The sequence below is a fragment of the Bacillus rossius genome, chromosome 1, assembly GCF_032445375.1.
Source record: "Bacillus rossius redtenbacheri isolate Brsri chromosome 1, Brsri_v3, whole genome shotgun sequence".
In the NCBI taxonomy this organism is placed as follows: domain Eukaryota; kingdom Metazoa; phylum Arthropoda; class Insecta; order Phasmatodea; family Bacillidae; genus Bacillus; species Bacillus rossius.
In genome coordinates this window covers 307,880,641-307,897,715 of record NC_086330.1, presented here as the reverse complement: position 1 = coordinate 307,897,715, position 17,075 = coordinate 307,880,641, and the positions used below count along the sequence as shown (strand labels likewise).

At 37.3% G+C, this 17,075-nt stretch overlaps 1 protein-coding gene across 7 annotated transcripts in view; it reads left to right on the top strand.

Moving 5' to 3' along the window:
- The window catches only part of LOC134527877 (very long chain fatty acid elongase 7-like), a 213,960-nt gene that overhangs the window by 115,707 nt on the left and 81,178 nt on the right, over positions 1–17,075 (top strand). The window lies entirely within an intron of this gene.

The following is a 17,075-nucleotide window of genomic DNA, read 5'->3' as shown; positions in this document are numbered from 1 at the left end:
TAGCACTGTGGAGTATAGCCTGTCGGGGCTGTGGGCTCTGATAACTTACGGCTCGTGGGAATCATTCACTTGAAATCTCTCTCACGTCGGCTTCTTATTTGCACCTGCTCGATAACATGCGTGAATTCCCGCTTGTAATACACAAAAGCTAGCCATTTTTAGCAGGATAAAAATTTTTGAATACACGAATTTAATCAAAACATGTCATATGAGTCTCAGAATAAACTGAGGGACTGGGGAATACAACTATGCTTTAACCCGCGCCACGAACATAACCGCGAGCTTAATGCCGCCGGCAAATGTCGAGGTACAGTAATCAGTAGAGACCCGGAAATTTCGCGGATTCATTTAGTCGCAAGCTAGAATGCAAACCTTCACACTCTCGCACTGTATTCATGATTGGCCAGCATTTGTTTGGACACGCCCGTCTACGACCGTGAGCCAATGATGCCCAGATAGGAGAGAAGTAAGCGAATCAGGTAGTGCCAAATAACAAGGATAAAAATGTTCTCGCTAAGAAATCAACCCATGGGGAAGTAATAATGGGTCGAGCACACCTATAACTTTGAATTCTATCCTGAGGCCAGAAGAATCCGCGAAATTTCCGGGTCTCTAGTAATCAGGCAGAGATGGGATACGAAACGTCATGACGTGAGCAGTGACGGAACGAGACACGTGACCAGCCGCGAGCAGAGGTCAAGTTCACCCTATCATGCCACCGAGCTCTCTCCGCTGTGACGCAACACCGCACCGCCTCCTTCGTGCCGTAACCCCCCCTTTTACCTTTCCCCATCTCTCCTAACAGGTTGTCTGCCTCGTCCTACATTCAGGCGCCGAGGGTCTCGTGGTCTGAGACTAACATTGCAGCCCAAACTAGGGCACGGAGAAAATACATGTACCCCGAATGGAGAATGACAATATATACATTTATTTTATTTTATAAAATAGGGTTCGCATCATGTCCATTATAGACACATTTTGCTGTATATAGTGGTAGAGAACACTGTAATAAGTTATTGTAAATAGCGAATAATTTTGTGTCTTTATTCGTACACCAAACAACAAAATCAACCAACTTACTCATAAATGTGTAATATTTTATTTTTCTTTAATTTTTTTATTTCTTTTGCTTATTTTTATAATGAAGTTAATATGTACCGCCACCTTGTCTTCCATTTAAACACGTCAAAGTTTCAAAAGTTTATGTACGTTGATAATAATATATACCTTGCATAGTTTCGTTACCCTAAATAAAATATATATAAAAAATGAGAAACAACTTACAAATACAATAAAAACTGAATAAAAAATGTGAGTGTCTTTTTCAGTACTCGCCAGAGATGTGTAACTTCTAACCTCAGTAACGAACAAATTTCTCATTTGCAAATACACTTATAATACAAAACTAGGAAATTAAATTTAAGGTAGAATTCTTTAAAATAATGCGATCGCGATATACGCAAATTGTGTTTTCAACTACATTTATGGACGCGAATCACACGTAGTTTGCGCACCAAGTTGCTAGAATACGCTGCTCGAGAAGCTAAGTCAACTTCTGAAATATTTGATGAACAGGCTTAAATTTTAAACACATTTCCGTTCTTTGAATTATGTCGCATTCACGAAATAACTCCCACCAAATGCCGTATACCAAGAGCTAAGCTGTTACACATAATGAAAATTAGCAAGTATAAATAAATATATATATATATACTTAACGGTATAAAAATTAAAAAAGATGCCAAAAAAGATTTAAAATTGCCTATGAGATGTTAAAAACAATATTTATAAACACTGACACTTATGAAGACAAAATTTATTTTGATACTGTTATAAATTCACCCAATAAAACAAGTTTTGTGATATAATATTTAATGAAACTTACAAATGATATAAATAACTCTAAAAAATTACGTATACATTCATGTAAAAAATTTATTTCATTATTTACACACATTCAACCACACCAATCACTTATAACACAGATAAACCTGAGCCTGGGAGTTAAATAAGCAAATAATGTGTTCTAAAACAGTGAAAGAGAATTTTGAAGCCTAATTTATAGGGTTGTTTATTCCAGGAACGTAGAGAAATCATGGAGTTTATATTGAGGCTTATATAGCTGACTTGAGTTGTGGGATGAGCGAAGCACAATTTCTCTGATAAAAAGTGTCTATATCATGTCAGGAACAAAGGTACTGAAAATTTTCGGTAAGATAGGAGGGATACAGTATCATTAATGTTCTCTATAGCAGTAAAAGGCAGAAGAACTGTCGTATTTTATTTTAAGTTTTAACCATGATAACCTAATGTAATATGGGGAAATATGCTCACAACTCTTTATATTACAAACAGTGCGGATACATGTGCGTTGAATACGTTGAAATATTTTGCATTGATCCTTGTGTGAATCGACATAAACTAAATCACAATAATAAAATAACCGAGTTCATTAGGGACTGAAATATATAGTTTTTAACACATGTCGTCAGCAAATTTTTCAGAAATTTTAGGCAATTCCCAATATTAAATGTCTTTCTACAGATGAACACTATATTCTGAGTCCAGTTTAGTAAACAAGTGATAAACCAAAGCTTTTAACAGTTGGTTAAATAACATAGGCCTATTATTGTTTGTCATATATTATAACAAGAATGCTAAGTAAATTAACCACAGACAACATAGTATTTGTCTCTATCAATCTTGCCTGTGACTTAAAAGGGTTAATATGCAAGCTGGTATATATAGACTATTTCAGTATACCATTAAGTTTCGTATTTAACTTACACATACACTTAACTGAATCATGACATGGAAAGAACGAGTAAACTTTTAAATAATAGTATTTAAGTGGTACCTACAGTGCTAAATGAATAAAGGAAGGTCGCTAATGAGCAAGGGAAACAAAAGTGGGCCAAGTACGGAACCATGTGAAACACCCTAACTGACAAGGTGTCATGGGACAACGAATTGTTTGATTTACCGCCCTGATAACTGTTGGGTGGATATGATGTCGACTTCACAACCACATTCTCACAGATGTTAAAATTATATTTTAGTTATGCACAGAAGATTATTTACAATCTCAAAAGGTTTTTAAAAACTAAAAATGTAAGCAGAACAACGTGTTTGCTTTCAATTCCATGTTAAATGTCATCAATTTTATTTACAAGTGCAGTATTTGTAATATGAAGATTTTTAAAATATAAAGTACAAACGTAAATGTTGACTACTGTATTAGCTGTGGAATACTATAGTAAATGTGAAGCACTATCATACATGGAAACGACTCTAGAAACAGGGAACTTCTCAGGTAACTCTGAACTAAAAATATAAATCTGAACTTCTATCGTAACTAAGGATGATTTTCGTAATTGTGTACTATTATCATAAAAGCGAATCACTATTTTAATTGTTGAATACAATCGTAACTTTGTACCGCTATCATAACAGTGGAATATTATCAGAATGGTGACTAATGTCATAAATTTTGGGTGACTATAGTAACTCTGGGCTACTATCGTAACTGTAAATTAGTTTCGTAACTTTGGACTATTAAGGTGACGGTCAACGTTTTATCAAAACTGTATGCCCTATTATACAAAGAACTAACGCGTTTTACAAAATAACAATAATACAATAATTTATTTTGCCCCTCAGATTTTATAAATCATAGGTTACACAGAACGGTGACAAACACATATAGTTCTGGGCCTTGTACAGGTTTTAGTTCGTGCTAGAATAATCCCTATCCGACCTAAGTGTCCGCCACTGTTACTGACGATTTTGTCGATCCCACCTCAATATTGCTGTTTTCCGGGCGCCCGCGACGATGGGTTCGTTGCGGCCGAGTTGCTGCTGTTTACGATGTTCCTCTTCGACGGCACGGCTGTGGCGGTGTGTTCTCGGCAGGTCTCTCCTTCCAGTGCTGCCCTGGACGAAGCACCTCACGTAGATATGCAACAAGAATATGATGGGTCACCAACCAGGATACCCATATGCTTGTTCCCCCGACGACACGACCCGCCGTCGTGGAACTGTATGGTTCCCGGGTCACCCGGTGTATGCTGCACGACGTCAGTCCTGGTCTGCACGAGCCATGTCACTGCCATTCCCTGATGACAGTCCGTACATGCCGACCCTTGACCATCACTCGTCAGCCCTACACCGCTATTCTGCCGGTGACCTCCCGATGTCGCCTCAACACCACTACGTCCTTCCGCCGTCGCTCCGCAACAACTTCTCTCTGTTACTTGCCGCTACAATATGGCCCGGCCTCCGCCAGACTGCGCATGCGCCGTAGCCATCCGCCTGCGCGCACCTCTACTGACGTCACTGGTCCCACGTGACAATCAAAACGGAAGGTATCCGTTTTATCTGTGGATAATAGTAACTGTGGAATACCATCATAACTCTGCAATACTCTTTTAACTGTAGACATCTATCATAATTGTGGACCTCAATCATAACTGTGAACTACTATCAAAAATATATAAAATTATAGTACTATCTTAACTGAGTTGGACTATCATAAAAATATACTTATATCGTAAATAAGGTCTACTTTCATAGTACTGGACTATTATCGTCACTGAGGAATACTCTCATAACTTTGGACTATTGGAGTAACTGTGGAATACTATTGTAACTTTGGACAGCTATAATACATGTAAACCACAAAAATAATTGTATACTTCTATCATAAAATTGAATTGTATCGTACCTGATGTCTGTACCTGTGGATTACTATCGTAACTGCGGACCACTATCATAATTTTCATAACGTATCTTTTATCGTAACTGTGGATCTTTATCATAACTGTCGACTATTATCGTGATTGCGAACCATTATTATAGCTATGGACTACTATCGTAATTGTGGACTACTATCAAAACTGTGAACTACTATCATGATTATAGACTATTATTATAAATGTGTTATTCTATAATAACTGTAAACCGCTATCCTAAAGGTTCATTTTTATCATAACTATTAACCGCAATCATAGCTGGGGAATGTAATCCTAACTATGTACTTCTATTATAACTGTCAACTACCTTCATAATTATTGTGGACCAATGTCTAAACACTTAATTATTACCATAACTATAATGAACTTTTATAACCGTGCACTATTTTTAAACTATGGGTCACTATTGTCAATGTAGACAATGTTCATAACTCAGGTCATCAATCGTAACGGTGTATACGCGCTGTGAGGTCGCTTAGTGGTGCTCGCAGCGTCTAGCAAACCAACGGCGCTAAAAACAGTTTAGTTCTGAACTTATTCAATAGATGGCGTTGCCTTGAATTTTAAACGCGCTATCGTCTGGGGCGCCCGTCACATTTTGAATTTTCGTTCGTTTGTCCTATGTGCTTTCCTATTAGTCCGGTCAAAAAATACATTTCAAATAACAACAATTCCGACACCAGTAGAAATAAAGTGTCAAAAGCTGTGAGGTCGATTGCAACGCTAGGAGAGGAAAGCGTGCTACGTACATAATCTGTATTTACTGTTTATATGCTTATATATGTCCTGATCTAGTTCCTGCATCCTTGCTTCTTTTTTAGCTACTGTGGCTTCTTGCTGGTTGTTAATGACCTAGGATTCTCCTGGACGATTCGTTTGAATATAGCCGATTTAAGTTTACCTTGACACAGAATATATATATGCGTTATCTTCGATTCTCTAACCAAATGTAAATGTCAGTTCATTTCCTTGAGATTTTGCTTTATAACCACTTGCTTTTAACCAGTCCTTAAACACGATATAAAAGTAAAAAAAAACACATTAATATATTGTTAAGAGTGGGAAAGGATAGCCTAATTAATCTACAGTAGTTTTATCTATCAGCTAATATTTACATTATTAATTAAATTACAACAATTAAAATGTCTATCCATAAAATTAACAACACTTTGATAAGTCCACTTTTCACTCTTCTAAATGGAGCTCGGCTCGACAGCGGCTCACTCTACAGTTATTCTCTTACTACGCACGTCTGGCTCTTCACACGGCTTTGCACCACTCACTCATCTGTGTCACGGTACAGTCTGCGATTTACCAGTCCTCTATGATCATATCTCCACACACGAAGCCCTCTCGTCGACCGCTATCGCTCGCCAAGGTGTCACTCGCCCTCTTAACTTTACTCCACCCTGGGAATGTCTTGAAGCCCTTCGAAGTGTCGCATCAACAGAATCCCCGACCTAACACTTGAAGCTGCGAGAACAATGGCGTCCTAGTTAAGCCGCTTCACGGAGATGGGAACGTGCCGAACTCCCGAGGGGGCAGGTGCCACTGCTAATGGAATTACAGCAGAGGGACAGGCACTCCCTGCATCGCGCCCCTCCCGCAGGCTGGCGCGCCGACTGACAAGCCAGTCCCGTCGCTAGCTTTCGTAACAATATTTTACCATCAAGGTATATTTTACAACTCTATTGATGCTTGGAGAACAGATTTTTTACTGTAACTTGATGAATGCCGTACCACTTTTAGAACATTTTACTTCGGTAATACTAAGAACAGTGGATACCAGTTATCCAGGGATATTTGTAAATTTTCCGATATCTTCGTATATTTGTGAGTAGAGAAACTACCTTCTTTAAACATAAAATAAAACATCCCTAATTGTCTTCCTTCACATGCCTGTTTGCGATGGAACGCACAATCTGGAGGAAGATTGTGGAGTAGGTAGTTTCCACGAATATCTAGCTATCTAGAACAACACAGATCCCTTCATTTAGTCGATTTGCGTTCTTTTTGACGTTAAACGTTTTAAAAATCACACTGAAATATATGGGTAATAGAACAGAAATTGGTACCATAACGATAAGATTATATGGTCTTGCCTTAATAATTTCCTAACCATTAGTCTGAGAGACCTAAGTGTGGTGTCATTATTTAACGCATACAGTCAGTTCGCTGACACGACGTTGAGCTTGCGTCGCGGGCGGGCGGGTTGGCGGGGTAGGGGAACCGCGCAGAACCGGCGCTCTCGCTCCTTTCTACTCAGCGCAGTTCACGACTCAGACGTGATGGCGTGGTGATTCGTGGATTTGCGTATAAAGTTCATTTAGATAGATCCAATTAAGTCAAAAATAGTGTAATCTGGACTATATTTGCATGTAAAAATTTCAAGTAAAGATATAAAAAGTATTAAAATACACTATATCAGCCTCAGCTCGTGCAAGAGCCTGCCTAAAACAAATCACGTCGATCGTTGGTGGGAGGAGTCTGTGCGCCACGCACAGGCGCCCCAGTGTCCGGTGCCGGCACAGAGACTGTCTAGATAGCGTTGCACAGCCGCCGCGGAGAGCTCAGTGATCAACACCGACTCCGCGAGCTCCTCCTCCGCTGTAGTGCCTGCACCAGTGGACACATCGAGAGAAGATGGCACCATTCAGTTTCTGTTTCGTATTAAACGTTTTAGTACAAAGTCGATGTCTTTTTTTAAATTAAATCCATTAGACTAAGACACTCGCTGGCATAGAGGTATCACGTTAAACCAACGGCCGTGTGTCCCGACACAGCCCCGCCCAATTTTTGAAAGGTCCTTAACCTCACTGCGACTTGGACTCGCGCTGGATAGCCGAGAGCGCGCCGCCAGCTGGGAGTAGAGACGGCGACCCGTGACGGCCTGCTCGGGTCAAGTGGGCCGCGCACATACTGTGGAAGGAGTTCACACCAGAGTGATGTTTCACTGTCATCAGTGGCACGATACAGCATGTCCTTAAAATAATTTCCTAGTTATAAATTTAAATTTAATAGTATCAACTGTACACGTTTTAGAGTTTTTTTTATTAATATCACAATTAAAAGTTAACTCAAACCTTTGTAGAAAAGCGCATGCACGAGTACCACTTTTTTATTTTTGCTTGCAGTGCCACCTACGCAAATTTCCGACTGCTGAGCGTAAAGCGTTTTGTGTTTTTCATTTTGTTTAGTGTGAATCTGTAATTTCAGTTCACCGTGCATGGCAACAGGATGGAGCCCCTCCCCATTGGAATCTCTTTGTACGAGAGTGGTTCAACGTCGAAGTCCCCGACGACAGAGCTTTTTTTTTTTTTTTTTTTTGCTGGCCTCCACGTTCACCTGACATAACGCCACGCGATTTTTTTTCCTTTGGCGCTTCATAAAAGATCGTGTCTACGTTCCGCCACTACCCAATGATTTGCCAGAGTTGGGAGACGCAGAATTGAGGAGGATATTGCTTCAATTGCACCGAACATGTTAACCAAATTGAGGGAAGAATTGGTCTTTAGGTTAGATGTGTGCTGTGTAACTAAAGGTGCGCGTATTGAAAATTTGTAAGAAAATTTCTGTTTGTTTACCTTCAATTCTGATGTTTGATTAGTGGTAAATAGTCTAAATTAAACTATTATGATGCCCCTTTGAAACTGGGGCGTTCTTTTATGGACATACTGCATGTTCGCTGCCTCAGGTGTCGAAGGAAGAGCTCTTTTCCTAAGCATCAGCGTGTCTGAGACATGAGGGCGAGCGCGCACGTCATTCACTGCGAGAGGTCCAACTGCACTTGAACACAGTGCCTGGTCTTGGATAGCCTTAACCTTAAATTTGACTCACCAAATAAAATATGATACCTCAAATGTAATTTCATATGTTCAATTTTAAAGTTTATTTGATTCAAGAATGACAAATTTATATATAAATATTATATGATATATAATACATTTATTCCTCGTACTGAAATGAATTTCATTAACAATTCGGCTTGGACTGCCCTGAAGTACATTAAGGAAGTGCTCCTAGAGGCTGTGATCTCATTTGATCAATTTATTGGCGAACAGTTCATTTTGACGCAGGATAATGCACGCCCGCATACCGCAATAATAGTCACTTAATACTTGGAGCACGTGGGACTTACAGTTTTAGACTAGTCTACACCATCTTCCGACATTAAGCTGAAAGAGCATGTTAGGCATTGTCTTCCTCCTCCTAGTGACTTAAAACTTATTCAATTTGCTCTTCGTGAAGAATGGGATGCTGTGCCGGTGGAGTACGTGCAAAATATAATTTTTTCTATGCCTGACAGGTTTAAGGCCCTTTTCTATGCAACATGGGTAATACCCTTTATAAGGAGGCAAAACTCTTGTCAGAAAACCTGCCGAAATAAGAATTATCAGTTTTAATAAGTGTTAGTTTTTATTTTTATTGTTTATAAATTTTTGGTACAGTAATATTAATATAATTATTTGTTTATGGCAGATTTTGTTTAAATAAACTACAAAGAAACCAGTTCTAACAAAAATAATTGTTTTTACTAGAATTATGGGGGGAAATTGGTATGTTCGTTATTTAGTTTTTCTGATGAGTGTATATTGATTGATTCTATCAAATCCTTTTCGTGGTTTGATATTTGGCTGAGGCAAAAAAGTAATTTTTGACCAAATATTTTTTGTAAGTAGTACTTTTACATAGTACCACAAAAATCTAAGTTCCAGGTGCAAGAAATAAAACACAATTTTCATAAATAATATTAATTTCAAATATTCTAGTCCACTACAAGTAAACACGTGGACACACTACGAACAATTGAATTAATATTCAGATGATGTTTCAATTACATAAACATAAACAAGACCACTTCTCTTAACATATAACTGTACATTTAATTTGTGTAGTTCAAGACACTGACCTAATTTCCGAGTTTTATCAGCGAAATTCTTAAAGCACATCTTGCCGACATGAATTTTACTGTTATGTTTTGTAAGCTGTGGTCTCACAAGTCAGAAATTTTTTTGATGTAACAGTCAATGGACTGAACGCGAATAATAGGTTTTTCCAATTCATGTTAAAGTAGTGTGAAGCATTGTTTTAATTTGTTAAAAAATAGAAGATCGAAATTTTCATTTCTTTTTCATTTGGTAACACTCATTTTACTGTGTTTGCTGGAGGAACCAAATGAATTCGGTTCGTAAAAACTTTTATCCATACGAGTATCTATACGATTATCTATAAATATTTCAAGTCGCTACAGCAGTCAAAATACCAGCGCTTGACTACGATATTACGATCAGTGGAAGGTCTGAAAAGTTTTCAGTTTACCGACAGTGCGAACATGGTTGCCTCCTAGCGAAGCGAGGGCAAATTCCATGTTTTTTTAAATGACGTGTGCAATAATCAGGGCCTAATTTCAGAGTACTTTTTCATGGGAAGACACGCAAAGGAAGACCTGTGTCAGACCTGCAGTAAAATGCCTAAACATTTTCTGCGTGACAATGCTAACATCATCGTATTTTATCGCATAGACGAACTTAATTTTCGCCTTGCTTGCGATTATCAAATAAACACCGACATGGATGTTTCAGAAATTTAGAGAGTGCTGAAACAACAGCACATCTAAGGTGGCATACGCATATTTACAAACTATATTAAACAATACTATTATGATTGTAGCATCAACAGTATTTGTCCCAATAAAATAACAATGGCTCTATATCAATAATACTCTATGAAATCATGAAGTATGCCTCTAGGAACAATTATTGCTCCTACAACAAACTTTTAAAGTATCATTTAATAAACATCAAACACCCAATTCTTCTTTTTTTAAAAACAGTTTATAAACTATTGTATTGACTTGTATAAGGTGTGTTTGTGTTTTTGTTGACCCTGAAGTCATGTGACCGGGGTGGCAGCAGCAGTCATGGACGTTCTAGTGAACGAACTGATATTTAAACACAAATGGGAAAAAATTAGTTTCTGAAAAAGTGCTACTTAACGCACCTCAAAAGCGTTTTCGCATAAATTGGTGAAATAACCAAAAATAAGGTGTTTAGAGAATGCTGAGTGTTTTATATTCATGCTTAGGTGTATAGGGGAATACTACAAGTTATGATTAATAGAAAACTAATGCATTTAAGTAATTCCAGTAAGTCCTTGGCCTGACTAGCCACCATTGTTAGTGACAGTTAAAAGATGCTCAGTCGCTTATTTAAATTCAAGTTAATTGAGAGCACTTAAAAATAATGTAAATACAATGTAAGTATTTCAACTACGTGAAAAATAACAATATTACGTTGGTAAATTATCATGAAACTAACATTCGTCTGCCCAGTGGTCCGTTTAGTACAATTTTTTGATGCCTACCACATATTATAACTAGACCGTATAAAAACTAACTCAATAAAATAAACTGAAATTTTGTTGTGCATCATATTGTATGTGAAAATGTCTGGTCACAATAAGACTTTTGTTTGATATCGTGCCGGTCCTAATTTCCTGCAATTTTCCAAGCTTCGGCCTACACAAAGGCTTATTTATGTATCTATTTGTTCTGACGAAATCATGAGTTATAAATAATAATTAAAATATTTTTAATTTAAAAAGCTAGCCATTGGTTTTCAAACAGACTTTTATCAATAATTCCTAATGTTTGAAATATTTTGTGTAGAAATTGTACAGTTTTCTACGGTATATCTATATATATGCTCGTTATAAAAATTACAATTTATCCCAAGAGCCTATTTATTTATAGTGTGTCAGAACCATACAGAATGTTTGCATCACAACTGTATACTATTTATTTAGATAAATTCCCTGTTGATATTCATATAGTATATGTGTTTGTATGTGCCTAACAGAATGATAAATATTAAGTATTGATTATTGGACCTCTGCCGCAGAATCGTTTAAGAGCAATAACATACCTACATATAGTACTGTGCAATATCAGTTGCCCATATAGTGCGTTCATACAACTCTGTTGATATTGGTAAAAATACATACATTAAAGAGTTTATGTTCACGAAACTACGTACATGCAGATTTGAGTGCGCAATAGCACAAAATACATGTGCACATTTAGATGGGAAAACGAGCATGGATTCGTAGTTACCGACAAGAACTTTTCTCTATATAGGGGAATGCACAGACCAGTTTTCGATAAGTTGATCGTCAAATATGAGCGATATAATTTTAAAATTTGGCTGTAGTAGTTGCACTCAGAGTACTGAAAATAAATGCATACTGTTCTCAAGGCTCACTACAACGAAATCAACAAATACATTTCGCTTATTGCTCAAAAAGTAGAAAGTGCGGAAAATGAAGTACTAGAGAACTGAGTGGCCATCAACTTGTGCTAAAACGCCTCGAATTCTCGCATTCATGACATGATCGCAGTTTCAAATGCACAAAGGTTGGACGATTTGAGAGCCTTTTGAGATAGCTTGACAGCATCACTGTCATATTTGGATTGTGACTGATTCATGTATGGAAGAAATCGGACCAGGTACTGCGGACGAATAAAAAGTGTAAAAGGAAGTCTTGATGCCTATTTTTAGCCATTGTAATGTCGGAATTAGCCGTTGACCATCATCAAGCCACACGGTTTGTCCGTGCAAAATTTCTTCATGCTAGAAGAACCAGACTTTCTCGTGAAATGGAAAATAAAAAGATGATTAAACCAATCATTAGTCGTCTTGATGAACTTAATACTAAGGAAGAACCACCCATCACTTTAAAGACAGAAGTTGGTAACAAGGAACTAATTGCATTATAATGAAATGTGAACCAGCTCAAGAAGAAGAGGAATTAACGAGTACAGAGTTGATGTACAAGAAACAATTACGGAAACGTGGACATTGGTTTGACCTTACCTGAGATTTTTAATGAGTCGGAATAATGACAATACCTATGAAGTGAACAGAAATTATAATAAATAGTTCCTCAGTACTAAATAAATATAATTTATATTATAAAATATCGTATGCCTAGATGATAACAGAACAAAACATGACTATACAAACGTTTTTTTTGCAAAGAACTTAGGGACCAATTACACGAGGATTTGGAATAGTAAAAAAAAAAAAATGCACGAAGTTACTCATGCATACTTACGCTGAAACTATCCATAAATTGGAATATATAAAGACAAATATCATTACAAAATTTACATTCTCTCTAATATCTTCAATAAACATGCGGTACATGTTGAAGGTTTAAAACTGCTATAAAATGGTCAGAACTTTGGCTACGTGTATTGTTATGAAACACAAAACGGTCGACAGTTTGATCCTACTGCTGGCTTCGCTTAGTGCAGGAAAATATACGCACATGAACGAGATACTCCATACTCCATTCTCCATACTCTAAGAACTGAGGAGAGCTAGCTACATACTGAGAGTCAAACCGGAATCGTACGCGAGACAGAAATAATTGTAAGGCAGAAATAACTTTGACGCAAAGTTGTAGTGCGCAGACGTTATGATTTATTCCAGGCGGAACTAGTTATTCCTGAACGAATAAAGGCTTCAAGTACTTGTTGATGGTCATCGCCATGTTTAGCATTTCGCTTGGGCTAAACCGGTAACTCGAAGATGACGACTGACATAGCGAAGACCATGGCTGAAATATGGCAGACATTTTGCGCGATGGATGTGAACCATCGAACCTGCAAACAGATCTTGGCAAAGAATTCGCCAATGTGACTTTCATGGCTTTGATGAAATTTGGCATCAAACACTACTCCACGACATTTAGTAACGTCAAAGCCGTTGAGTAGAGAGATTTAAAAGAAATTTATGCATCAATATATGGCGTCAATTCACGACTAACATAACTTACAAGTGGTTGGAAATCTTGCCAAACCTTATTCGCGAATTAAATTCAATGGTGCATTTTACCACAAAAATTGAATCCTAAAGACGTAAAGGACGATTACTTTCTTCGAACAGTGTTTCCTAACATGAAGCATAAAACTAACGTCTGTGACATTGCGCGGAACTCCGAGCAGAAGGGCGTCTTCAAGAAAGGTTTCGGTTTCACTGCGATTTGTAGTCTCGAACTTTTCTGTGTGACCCACGTTCGCGAATCGGAGCCTAGGACATACTTCCACGAAGTTTGGGACCACACGCCTGTCCGCGTTAACTTCTGTGCTGTAGAAATTCTCCTACGATATATCCCGACACGTATTTGGTTGAAAATGTTCTCAAACGAAGAAATGTCGGTCCTATATTAAATGGCGGGACTTCCATCTTGCTTTAATTTCGTAGGAAGCGGATGCGGAAATGAAGAAAAAATCATTAAGTACCATTTTATTTGTAGTATAGTAGAATTTATGTTATAAATATTATTCGTAAAAATGTGTTCTTTATTTGTCATCTAGACCGTCATGATAATATGTTAAATTGAATTTATATTTATTTAATTAAATATTTTAAGCTAAAATAATATCTTCTTGCATTGGCCAAGAATCGAAGTTAAAGATATTTGAATTATTCTAAAAAATTTGTCAATAATTATCCATATTCAATATGGCGGCCATATGGCCGAGAAGATGGTAAAAACCATAAAGATGACGATCTGGTGTTTGAAACTACTGCACTTTAACGGGTAAAATACATACTATCAGAATATAAAATCTAATATGGTATCATACATTATGTACCTATGTCATTACGTCATACCGATTGGCAGGATAGTAACTGGTCTCTCGCGTTCGTAACAATATGAATTTCTTGGCAGTTAGGGAGGGGGGGGGGGTCAGTTGGCTGCTAAGTATTGAGTAGGAAGGATGTTTTGACATTCTTTACAAGTGCATTCACTGGTAATCGAACCCAGTACCTCTAAAATCCGCAACGTAAGAAATTTTTTTTAATTTTCTATACATATTTTCTATAAATTTTTAATTTGTAATATTTAATTAAATTGTGCTCTGAGTTTGAGCCAGGAACTCCAAAGTCCATGATGAAAGTGACTTTTTATATAAATTAGATAATATTAACATTTTGAAATAATAATAATGTTTTGAGATTTTAGGTAAAAACATGAATACTGGGTCAAATTACACTCGGGTTGTCATATTTCAGCCGATGTGACACGTCAAGGTCAAAGGTCAAGGAGACCCAAAATGGGTAGGTATGTCATTATAGGATGTTGCGCTCCACATCATAGGACGAAGGAAGATATGCAAGGCTCGGTTTTTCTGAATGTGTCGAAACAATCTATAGCTGTGGTAACACATTCGTATTTATCGGGCCACTTGCGGGGGAGTCAAGGGTTTTTTTAGTGCCCAAACATTTTTTTAAAAGGCATAAAATTTATAAAATGTAAATACAGAATGGTTGCAAATTTCGGGGCATAAAATTAATAGGTGGTGATAAATGGCAAAACAAGCAACTTTTGTAGAGAAACATATGTCCGGAACGAAACACTGTGAAGATAAAGGTGCGAGCATTAGCACGCATATTTCAATCTGGTGGGGCTCAAGGATTTTTTTTTGTCATAACTTAGAAACACACAAGGTATAATTTTTTAAGTCATGCCTGTTCTAAGTTATAATGTTCAAAGTTACGAATTTTCTAAGTTATGTGGTTCAGCGCTCTGTGTGTCTAAGTTACGTGTTGCTAAGTTATGACAGTTCTACGTTGTATGTTTCTAAGTTATGGTAGTTCTAAGTGGCATGTTTCTAAGTTGTGAAGTTCGGCGTTGTGTGTTTCTAAGATGTTACAGTTCTAAGTTTATGTGTTTCTAAGTAATGTGTGGATCCCGTCGACTGCTCCACACGCCATGTCGCCAAGGCGCTCCGCAGGAAGGGAGCGTGTAAGAGGGCGGAGCCGTATTTTCAATTTTGTAAAAATTAATTTTAAAAACACAATATATGTAACTTATTAGGAATATGAAAACATTTGTATATTTGCATACTTATAAATATATTGTTTGCATGCTTGATTTTTAATACAAATCAACAATTTTATTCCAAGCCAGATGACACTTGGCCTTCAAAACAAGAGGAATGTATCCGAGTACATAGAGTTTATGAAAATACCCTATCCTCAATTCCTGCCCCTTATAGATGAATATTCCTCCTGTTGAAATTTGGCACACTTGATCATAATTAGTGTCTAAAGGTACCAAATTTCGAAAAAAAATTATTATTTTTGTAAAAACCACCCCATCCTGCATGTCCACCCTTTGAAAACTAATTCTGATACTTCGTGATGCAACTTGCCACACTTAACATTCAAAATAAAACAAAACTTTCTGTAAACATATATTTCGAAAAATAAACACTCCCTTTCCCCATTCACCAGAAGTTAAAATCTCTGAAATAAAACGTATGTTATGTTCTTATTACTCTAAAAAAAATACATCTTTACACTGCGTAAAACCCGGGCAAACACCGGCCATTATTTAACTAACATTACATATAATTAACTCTGCATCTATTGTGCAGTAACATCTTTTTTGTTTTGAAAATTTTGCAAACAAAAATTTATAATTTTTTAACTAATGATTTAAAAAAAAGTGTATTATATAAAAAAAAGTATAACTTTTAACGCGCGTAGATAGTACACGCACAATTTATTTTCAGTCATAGAGGATAATAATTAAAACAACTATGGATATACATAAACGCTATAAAAAAGCATAACCCAATCCACTGGAGTCCCAGAATGCAAGTCGACTTCTGCTGGAAATTGAAGCGACACAAATAAACTATGCCTGATGGGGAAAAAAAAAAAGTGAAAGCACGTTCCAACTGACCACAACAGCACACACATACATTCAATTAGTTTAGTTTTATGTAGTCGGACACTGTCACGAGCCTGCATATGGGCACGGGTTATTCCACTCGTCGCCGAGGCAAAGTAGGCCTACCTGCTTGCACGTTGCTCGGTGTCGCACTGCTTCCAGGCCTGTGAACCAGAGAAGCTGCGGTCGTCTGGTTGTGGTCGTGTCTCCTCCTCGCGGTCGCTGACGTCACGGCATACATAACGGCGCGCATCACTCAACTGCCTCCGTTCCGTTAACTGCTGTGTGTGCACACAGCGTTCCGTTCTCCAGCCGAGCCCCGCAGCTTGGGTAGGAGAGGGGAGGGGGGTGACTTGATTTACACAACAGTGTTTGTAAACAACAATCAGCTATGGTGCTGACTCCGCACGGAAAGAGATTTTCCACACATAATGTTCTTTTTTTTAATGTCCATACACAAAAGTGATAACTAATTTAAACTTAAATATCTGCATTTCAAAAACCAATTGAATTAACATTAACTGTTCTAATGTAGTGTCAAAAAAACAAGAATGGATTAACATCCGAAAATGATGT